Consider the following 11001-nt stretch of genomic DNA (forward strand, 5'->3'; position numbering starts at 1 on the left):
TTACTGGAGTCTATCATTAGATATTTACTGGAGTCTATCATTAGATATTTACTGGAGACAATCATTAGATATTTACTGGAGTCTATCATTAGATATTTACTGGAGTCTATCATTAGATATTTACTGGAGTCTATCATTAGATATTTACTGGAGTCTATCATTAGATATTTACTGGAGTCTATCATTAGATATTTACTGGAGTCTATCATTAGATATTTACTGGAGTCTATCGTTAGATATTTACTGGAGTCTATCATTAGATATTTACTGGAGTCTATCGTTAGATATTTACTGGAGTCTATCATTAGATATTTACTGGAGTCTATCGTTAGATATTTACTGGAGTCTATCATTAGATATTTTACAACCAACGATACCAAAACAACTATGTCTTTTTCCAAATCGTTCCTCATATTAGATATTTAACACAACCGTTCAAAAGTTTGGGGTCGCTACGAAATGTCCTTGTTTTTGAAAGAAAAGTTGGAAAAAATTGTCCATTAAAATAACAGAATTGATCAGAAATACAGTGTAAACATTGTCAATGTTGTAAATGACTATTGTAGCTGGAAACAGCAGATTTTTTATGGAGTATCAACATAGGTGTATAGAGGCCCATTATCAGCAACCATCACTCCTGTGTTCCAATGGCACGTTGTGTTAGCAAATGCAGGTTTAGCATTTAAAAAGGCTAATTGATCATTAGAAAACCCTTTTGAAATTATGTTAGCACAGCTGAGAACTGTTGTTCTGATTAAAAAATAAATAAAACTGTCCTTTAGACTAGTTGAGTATCTGGAGCATCAGCATTCGTGGGGTTGATTACAGGCTCAAAATGGCCAGAAACAAAGACATTTCTTCTGAAACTCATCAGTCTATTCTTGTTTTGTGAAATGACGGCTATTCCATGAAAGAAATTGACAAGTAACTGAAGATCTCGTACAACGCTGTGTACTACTCCCTTCACAGAACAGCGCAAATTGCCTCTAACCAGAATAGAAAGAGGAGTGGGAGGCCCCGGTGCACAACTGAGCAAGAGGACAAGTACATTAGAGTGTCTAGTTTGAGAAACAGACGCCTCACAAGTCCTCAACTGGCAGCTTCATTAAATAGTACATGCTAAGTAACAGTCTCAACATCAACAGTGAAGAGGCGACTCCGGGATGCTGGCCTTCTAGGTAGAGTTCCTCTGTCCAGTGTCTGTGTTCTTTTGTCCATCTTAATCTTTTCTTTTCATTGGCCAGTCTGAGATATGGCTTTTTCTGTGCAACTCTGCCTAGAAGGACAGCATCCCTGAGTCGCCTCTTCACTGTTGACGTTGAGACTGGTGTTTTGTGGGTACTATTTAATGAAGTTTCCAGTCTTTTCCTTCTTCTTCTACTTCTTTGTCTAATATCCCATGATCCTATAATAGCCTATATTCATTTAAGCATCTCAGAGTTGGAGTGCTGATCTTGATATAGGTTCTGTTTTGCTTTTTAGATCATAATGAATATCATAATGATCTATAATGAATATCATAATGATCTATAATGAATATCATAATGATCTATAATGAATATCATAATGATCTAAAATGAATATCATAATGATCTATAATGAATATCATAATGATCCATAATGAATATCATAATGATCTATAATGAATATCATAATGATCTATAATGAATATCATAATGATCTATAATGAATATCACAATGATCTATAATGAATATCATAATGATCTATAATGAATATCATAATGATTCATAATGAATATCATAATGATCTATAATGAATATCATAATGATCTATAATGAATATCATAATGATCTATAATGAATATCATAATGATCTATAATGAATATCATAATGATCTATAATGAATATCATAATGATCTATAATGAATATCATAATGATCTATAATGAATATCACAATGATCTATAATGAATATCATAATGATCTATAATGAATATCATAACCTATAATGAATATCATAATGATCTATAATGAATATCATAATGATCTATAATGAATATCATAATGATCTATAATGAATATCACAATGATCTATAATGAATATCATAATGATCTATAATGAATATCATAATGATCTATAATGAATATCATAATCTATAATGAATATCATAATGATCTATAATGAATATCATAATCTATAATGAATATCATAATGATCTATAATGAATATCATAATGATCTATAATGAATATCATAATGATCTATTATGAATATGACGACATGGATGCCATGATCCTCTTCGTTAAGGAGGTATAAAGTGTAGAGGACTTCATGTCAAAAGTTTTAGAACACCTACTCATTCCAGGGTTTTTATTTTATTTTTCATTCTATTTTCTACATTGTAGAATAATCGTGAAAACATCAAAACTATGAAATATCACATATGGAATCGTGTAATAACCAAAGAAAATGTTAAACAAATCAAAAATATTTGATATTTGACATTATTCAAATAGCCACCCTTTGCCTTGATGATAGCTTTGCACACTCTTGGCATATTCTTAACCAGCTTCACATGGAATGCTTTTCAAACAGTCTTGAAAGATCTCCCACATATGCTGAGCACTTGTTGGCTGCTTTTCCTTCACTCTGCGGTCCGACTCATTCCAGACCATCTCATTTGGTTTGAGGTCATCTGATGCAGCACTCCATCACTCTCCATCTAGGTAAAATAACCCTTAGACAGCCTGGAGGTGTGTTGGGTCATGGTCCTGTTGAAAAACAAACGATAGTCCCAATAAGCCCAAACCAGATGGGATGGCCTATCGCTGCAGAATGCTGTGCCTTGATTTCTAAATAAATCACAGACAGTGTCACCAGCAAAGCACCCCCACACCATTACACCTCCTCCTCCATGGTTCACGGTGGGAAATACACATGCTGAGATCATCCGTTCACCCACAACGTGTCTCACAAAGACTCAGCGATTGGAACCAAAAATCTCAGATTTGGACTCCAGACCAAAAGACACATTTCCACCAGTCTAAAGTCCATTGCTCGTGTTTCTTGGCCCAAGAAAGTATATTCTTATTATTGGTGTCCTTTAGTAGTGGTTTCTTTGCAGTAATTTGACCATGAAGGCCCTTTTCACGCAGTCTCCTCTGAACAGTTGATGTTGAGATGTGTCTGTTACTTGAACTTTGTGAATCATTTATTTCGGCTACAATTTCTGAGGCTGGTAACTCTAATGAACTTATCCTCTGCAGCAGAGGTAACTCTGGGTCTTCCTTTCCTGTGGCGGTCCTCATGAGAGCCAGTTTCATCATAGCGCTTGATGGTTTTTGTGACTGAACTTGAAGATACTTTCAGAGTTCTTGAAACGTTCCGTATTGACTGACCTTCATGTCTTAAAGTAATGATGGACTGTCGTTTATCTTTGCTTATTTGAGCTGTTCTTGCCATAATGTGGACTTGGTATTTTACCAAATAGGGCTATCTTCTGCATACCCCCTTAATTAAATTGTCACAACACAACTGATTGGCTCAAGAAGGAAAGAAATTCCACAAATTCACTCTTAAGAAGGTATACCTGTTAATTGAAATGCATTCCAGTTGACTACCTCATGAAGCTGGTTGAGAGAATGCCAGGAGTGTGTAAAGCTGTCATCAAGGCAAAGGGTGGCTGCTTGAATGATTTCAAATATTAAATATATTTTGATTTGTTTAACAATTTTTTTTTTTTGGTTACTCTATGATTCCAAATGTGTTATTTCATAGTTTTGATGTCTTCACTATTATTCTACAATGTAGAACATAGTAAAAATAAAGATAAAGCCTTGAATGAGTAGGTGTTCTAAAACTTTTGACTGGGATTGTTTGTCTGTGTGAAACGGAGTGTATGGGGCCGGATTAGGAGATCATAGGCATTTAAAAAAAAAAACAATCTACAGATTAGTCTTCTCTTTTCTGTTGTAGGCATTTGCTCTCCAAATTGTACGTTTGTCCCGTGATTGTATATTGAAATTTGCAAAAGAGAAGCAGACAACCGCAACCAAACATAGAAATATAATCGATCGATGGAAGTTCCCATTCAAATCAGGACTGGCAGCCATTTGCCAGTGTACCCATGAGTTTAACAGTTAAATTGCCAGGGCTAGAGGTTCCATAACCCTTCTATAGATTATATGTCTATAGCCACAACAAGCTGTGTATTTGATATGCATGCTGTCCAAACCGCAGCCTTCCTGACGGCAGACATACTGGTAACTACCAAAATAAAGGAAACACTTGAGTAAATGAGGAGTACAAAGTTGATGTTATGGTGTGGGGTGCATTTTCCTAGCTTGGTTAAGGTCCACCAGTAGAATCTATGCCAAGGCGCATTGAAGCTGTTCTGGCAGCTTGTGGTGGTCCAATATCCTTTAATATTTTTATGATGATGTCCTAAATTTTGTCAATTACTTTTATGCGCTTGTAACGAAATTTAATCCACAGTTATTTTTTTTAAAACTGTTGATTCTCTGTGGATAAATGAGTGTCTGGTGTATTTTGAACATTGAGAGTTGGCTCCACTCTCACAGAGCAACAATTATTTTTTTTCAGATCCTCAGAGAGTTCTTTGCCATGAGGTGCCATGTTGAACTTCCAGTGACCAGTCAGTATGAGGGAGTGTGAGAGCGATGACACCAAATTTAACACACCTGCTCACAATTCACACCTGAGCCCTTGTAACACTAACGAGTCACATGACACCGGGGAGGGAAAATGGCTACTTGGGCCCAATTTGGACATTTTAACTTTGGGGTGTTCTCACTTTTGTTGCCAGCGGTTTAGACATTAATGGCTGTGTGTTGAGTTATTTTGAGGGGACAGCAAATGTACACTGTTATACAAGCTGTACACTCACTACTTTACATTGTAGCAAAGTGTCATTTCTTCAGTGTCACATGAAAAGATACACTCAAATATTTACAAAAATGTGAGGGGTGTACTCACTTTTGTGATATACTGTATATATATATATATATATACTATATACAATATATCTAATGTACACTACATATATAATATATAATATAAACTATATATCTAATATACAGAGCATTCGGAAAGTATTCAGACCCCTTGACTTTTTCCACATTTTGTTACGTTACAGCCTCATTCTAAAAAATATTAAAAACCCCATAATGACAAAGTAAATGTAGAATTATTCAGACCCTTAATCAGTACTTTGTTGATTACAGCCTTGGGTATGACATTACAAGCTCGGCACACATGTATTTTGGGAGTTCCTCCCATTCTTCTCTACAGATCCTCTCAGGTTGAATGGGGAGTGTCGTTGGTTCTCAGCTATTTTCAGGTCCAGATGATGATCGATCGGGTTTGTATTTCTATTTGTTTTTATTATTGATTCCCAAGGCAGCAGATTTCACAACAAATTAGGTGTGTGCCACTACCACTTATCCGACCGATTCGGTCTTATGTAGAAAAATATGAATGCTTTTTTTTTTTTTTACATTGGATAAGAGTAGAGACTGGTATATCATAGACTGCAGTTGAGAAAGAATGGGAAAGTAATTCAATTTTTAAGAAGATGGTCCTTAAATAATTTGGTACGCCTACTGGAGAGCTCTTCTTTGTCTACACCCATTCAGCATCGTTCACACCTTTAGCCCCACCCATCTTAAGCCCTTAGCCCCAACCATCTTAAGCCCTTAGCCCCACCCATCTTAAGCCCTTAGCCCCACCCATCTTAAGCCCTTAGCCCCACCCATCTCTTTAAGGATTCACACATTAGGCAAACACACACCATAAATTAAATCAAATCCAATTTTATTTGTCACATACACATGGTTAGCAGATGTTAATGGTCACATGGTTAGCAGATGTTACTGGTCACATACACATGGTTAGCAGATGTTAATGGTCACATACACATGATTAGCAGATTAGCAGTTAATGTGAGTGTAGCGAAATGCTTGTGCTTCTAGTTCCGACAATGCAGGAATATCCAACGAGTAATCTAACCTAACAATTCCAAAACGACTACCTTATACACACAAGTGTAAAGGGATAAAGAATATGTACATAAAGATTTATGAATGAGTGATGGTACAGAACGGCATAGGCAAGATGCAGTGGAGGTATCGAGTACAGTACATACATATGAGATGAGTAATGTAGGGTATGTAAACATTATATGAAGTGGCATTGTTTAAAGTGACTAGTGATACATTACATCAAGATGGCAAGATGCAGTAGATGGTATAGAGTACAGTACATACATATGAGATGCGTAATGTAGGGTATGTAAACATTATATGAAGTGGCATTGTTTAAAGTGGCTAGTGATACATTTATTACATCAATTTTTCCGTTATTAATGTGGCTGGAGTTGAGTCAGTAATTGGCAGCAGCCACTCAATGTTAGTAGTGGCTGTTTAACAGTCTGATGGCCTTGAGATAGAAGCTGTTTTTCAGTCTCTCGGTCCCAGCTTTGATGCACCTGTACTGACCTCGCCTTCTGGATGATAGCGGGGTGAACAGGCAGTGGCTCGGGCGGTTGTTGTCTTTGATGATTTTTATGGCCTTCCTGGAACATCGGGTGGTGTAGGTGTCCTGGAGGGCAGGTAGTTTGCCCCCGGTGATGCGTTGTGCGGACCTCACTACCTCAGTTACCCGCCAAATTGTGGAGTCAACAAAAGTCATAAATAGCAGTATAAATCTTCACTTACCTTTGCTGATCTTTGTCGGATTGTAAAATTATATTATATGAATCTCCCCAACAGTTATTAAAAACAACTGATCATTACTATTCATCATGAAAATAGCACTTATAACAGGGTATCCACAAGTCCAAAAGTATCTAAAGAGATCAATGTGGACTTAAGAGTTTTGTTCTTGCCAACCAGTACACACCTGATTCAACTAATCAGCTAATCATAGACTTCAAGAAAGACATGCTTACTTGAATCAGGTGTGTTACTGCTTTGTTATAAAAACAAAAAAAAAGAACCCACACTGGTCCTCTGTGGATAAGAAGCCATGTAACAACGACCAGACCATAACACCATGCTGGTCCTCTGTGGATAAGAAGCCATGTAACAACGACCAGACCATAACACCATGCTGGTCCTCTGTGGATAAGAAGCCATGCAACAACGACCAGACCATAACACCATGCTGGTCCTCTGTGGATAAGAAGCCATGTAACAACGACCAGACCATAACACCATGCTGGTCCTCTGTGGATAAGAAGCCATGTAACAACGACCAGACCATAACACCATGCTGGTCCTCTGTGGATAAGAAGCCATGCAACAACGACCAGACCATAACACCATGCTGGTCCTCTGTGGATAAGAAGCCATGTAACAACGACCAGACCATAACACCATGCTGGTCCTCTGTGGATAAGAAGCCATGCAACAATGACCATAAAACCACACTGGTCCTCTGGATAAGAAGCCATGCAACAATGACCATAACACCACACTGGTCCTCTGGATAAGAAGCCATGCAACAACGACCATAAAACCACACTGGTCCTCTGTGGATAAGAAGCCATGCAACAACGACCAGACCATAACACCATGCTGGTCCTCTGTGGATAAGAAGCCATGCAACAATGACCATAAAACCACACTGGTCCTCTGTGGATAAGAAGCCACGCAACAACGACCATAAACCACACTGGTCCTCTGGATAAGAAGCCACGCAACAATGACCATAAAACCACACTGGTTCTCTGGATAAGAAGCCATCCAACAATGACCATAACACCACACTGGTCCTCTGTGGATAAGAAGCCACGCAACAATGACCATAAAACCACACTGGTCCTCTGGATAAGAAGCCATCCAACAATGACCATAACACCACACTGGTCCTCTATGGATAAGAAGCCACGCAACAATGACCATAACACCACACTGGTCCTCTGTGGATAAGAAGCCATCCAACAACGACCATAAACCATGCTGGTCCTCTGTGGATAAGAAGCCATGCAACAATGACCATAAAGCCACACTGGTCCTCTGGATAAGAAGCCATCCAACAATGACCATAACACCACACTGGTCCTCTGTGGATAAGAAGCCACGCAACAACGACCATAAACCATGCTGGTCCTCTGGATAAGAAGCCACGCAACACTGACCATAAAACCACACTGGTCCTCTGTGGATAAGAAGCCATCCAACAATGACCAGACCATAACACCACACTGGTCCTCTGTGGATAAGAAGCCACGCAACAATGACCATAACACCACACAACTTTTAATACATTATCTGAAAGCTGATTCACATTTTCTGTACTGCTATTGTTGTTAATTTGTTCAACTTGTCTTCCTAAAACCTGCCTGGAGACTGTTACAAAATCTCCCTCTACTGTGTTGATAAGGTGCAGGTGGTGGACCCAAAATCACAATCATCTGGATGAATGAAGGACAACACCTGCACGAGCAGTTGCCCAATACTCATCTTCTTGTCCCTCATTTGTTATCCAACACTTACAGGTAGGTCTTCTATACCTGATATCTTCAACCCTTATTTTATTTTTCTCTCTCTGATTGTCTTTTTCTCTCTCTGCATTTTATTTAAACAAGGCAACTCAGTTAAGAACAAATTCTTATTTAAAATGACGGCCTACAACAGCAAAATCCTCTCCTAACCTGGTCGACACTGGGCCAATTGTACACCTCTCTGTTGGACCCCTGATAACAGCCGGTTGTGATACAGCACGGGATTGAACCAGGGTCTGTGTTGACGCCTCTAGCACTGATATGCAGTGCCTTAGAGTGCTGCGCCACTCAGGAACTACCTGTCTTGGAGACAAAGGTTTGTAAATGTTCCTAAATGGTCATAGTATTGGTAAAGCCACCATGTCTAGATGGATAATTGTATTTTTTTGTATTTTAATCAACTTTAACTGAATTAAAAAGCAATGTTCATCGAATATTAGGGATATCAACACACTATCCACATAAGAATGTGTTCTTAACTGACATGCCTAGTAAAAAAAGGTGGGATTTATTTTTGACATTTGAATTAACCAGGTAAGTCAGTTAAGAACAAATTCGTATTTACAATGACAGTCCAGGAACAGTGGGTTAACTGCCTTGTTCTAGAGCAGAACAACACATTTTTACCTTGTCAGAACTAGGTGTTCCCCTTTCCCCTAAAATACTCTAGTGCGAGTCTCCTCCATGCTACTGGGAAATAGGATGTGGGGGATAGAGATTTGTTTTGAATGCAGCCTAGTGATGATGCATTTCACGTAGCTTCCACCTTTGGGATACGTTCCAGGTGTTCCCCCTTTTTAATATTAGATAGGCCTATTCCAAGACTCCCACGAAGAAGAACCCATAGCGTGAGCATCCATGGCTGTTCATTTCTAGCCCCTGTTGTCCCTGGACCCTGCTACCTCAGCTCGGTCTATTCACTAGGAAGTAAACGAGCCAAAACAAGGAGGGACCTACCTGAATTTGGAACCATAAAAGAAGCACTTGTTTTCTTTTTTCCATTGCAAAATGATTTGCTACCATGTGTACTAATGAATATGACCCTGGATGAATCTGACTGAACTGTGTCTGACTGAAGAGAAACAATGGTGGTGAGTTCAGTGGGTCTGCCTGCCCTCGACTGACCGTCCGGTTTGTCTCCCTAACTTGCTCTCTGGCCAGGCTGGGAAAGTCGCTGTTTTGTGACAGTCCAGCACGTTCACTGCCCGGGCCTTGGTTGTAGTCATCAGCCTGCTGACAACCTGGTTCACCAGGACACTGCCATTTTCAGTGCCCCGGCTGCCCCTCCATGGACTGGGAAAGCCAGTCTCCTCCATGTTACGGGGTAATGAGATGTAAAAGACTAAGGCGCGAGTCTCCTCCATGTTACGGGGTAATGGGATGTAAAAGACTAAGGCGCGAGTCTCCTCCATGTTACGGGGTAATGGGATGTAAAAGACTAAGGCGCGAGTCTCCTCCATGTTGCGGGGTAATGGGATGTAAAAGACTAAGGCGCGAGTCTCCTCCATGTTGCGGGGTAATGGGACATAAAATACTAAGGCACGAGTCTCCTCCATGCTGCGGGGTAATGGGACATAAAAGACTAAGGCACGAGTCTCCTCCATGCTACGGGGTAATGGGATGTAAAAGACTAAGGCGCGAGTCTCCTCCATGTTACGGGAAATGGGATGTGGGGGATGGAGATTTGTTTTGAATGCAGCCTAGTGATGTTGCAATTCTCATAGCTTCCACCTTTTTAATATTAGATAGGCCTATTCCAAGACTCCCATGAAGAAGAACCCATAGCGTGAGCATCCATGGCTGTTCATTTCTAGCCCCTGTTGTCCCTGGACCCTGCTACCTCAGCTCGGTCTATTCACTAGGAAGTAAACGAGCCAAAACAAGGAGGGATCTACCTGAATTTGGAACCATAAAATAAGCACTTTTTTCTTTTTTCCATTGCAAAATGATTTGCTACCGTGTGTACTAATGAATATGACCCTGGATGAATCTGACTGAACTGTGTCTGACTGAAGAGAAACAATGGTGGTGAGTTCAGTGGGTCTGCCTGCCCTCGACTGACCGTCCGGTTTGTCTCCCTAACTTGCTCTCTGGCCAGGCTGGGTAAAGGCGCACTGTTTTGTGACAGTCCAGCACGTTCACTGCCCGGGCCTTGGTTGTAGTCATCAGCCTGCTGACAACCTGGTTCACCAGGACACTGCCCTTTTTCATCTGAGTTTGCAGTGGGATTTAACTGGGTTTCAGTGCCCCGCCTGCCCCTCCATGGACTGGGAAAGCCAGTCTCCTCCATGCTACGGGGAAATGGGACATTCAGTGCCCCGGCTTCCCCTCCATGGACTGGGAAAGCCAGTCTCCTCCATGCTACGGGGAAATGTGACGAAAAAGACTCAAGCGCGAGTCTTCTCCATGCTACGGGGTAATGGGACATTCAGTGCCCCGGCTTCCCCTCCATGGACTAGGAAAGCCTGTGTCCCTCACTGGGAGGTGTGCACCTTAATGCTTCGTGACAAGCTATC

This window comes from Oncorhynchus mykiss, chromosome 6 (genome assembly GCF_013265735.2).
Source record: "Oncorhynchus mykiss isolate Arlee chromosome 6, USDA_OmykA_1.1, whole genome shotgun sequence".
NCBI lineage: Eukaryota > Metazoa > Chordata > Actinopteri > Salmoniformes > Salmonidae > Oncorhynchus > Oncorhynchus mykiss.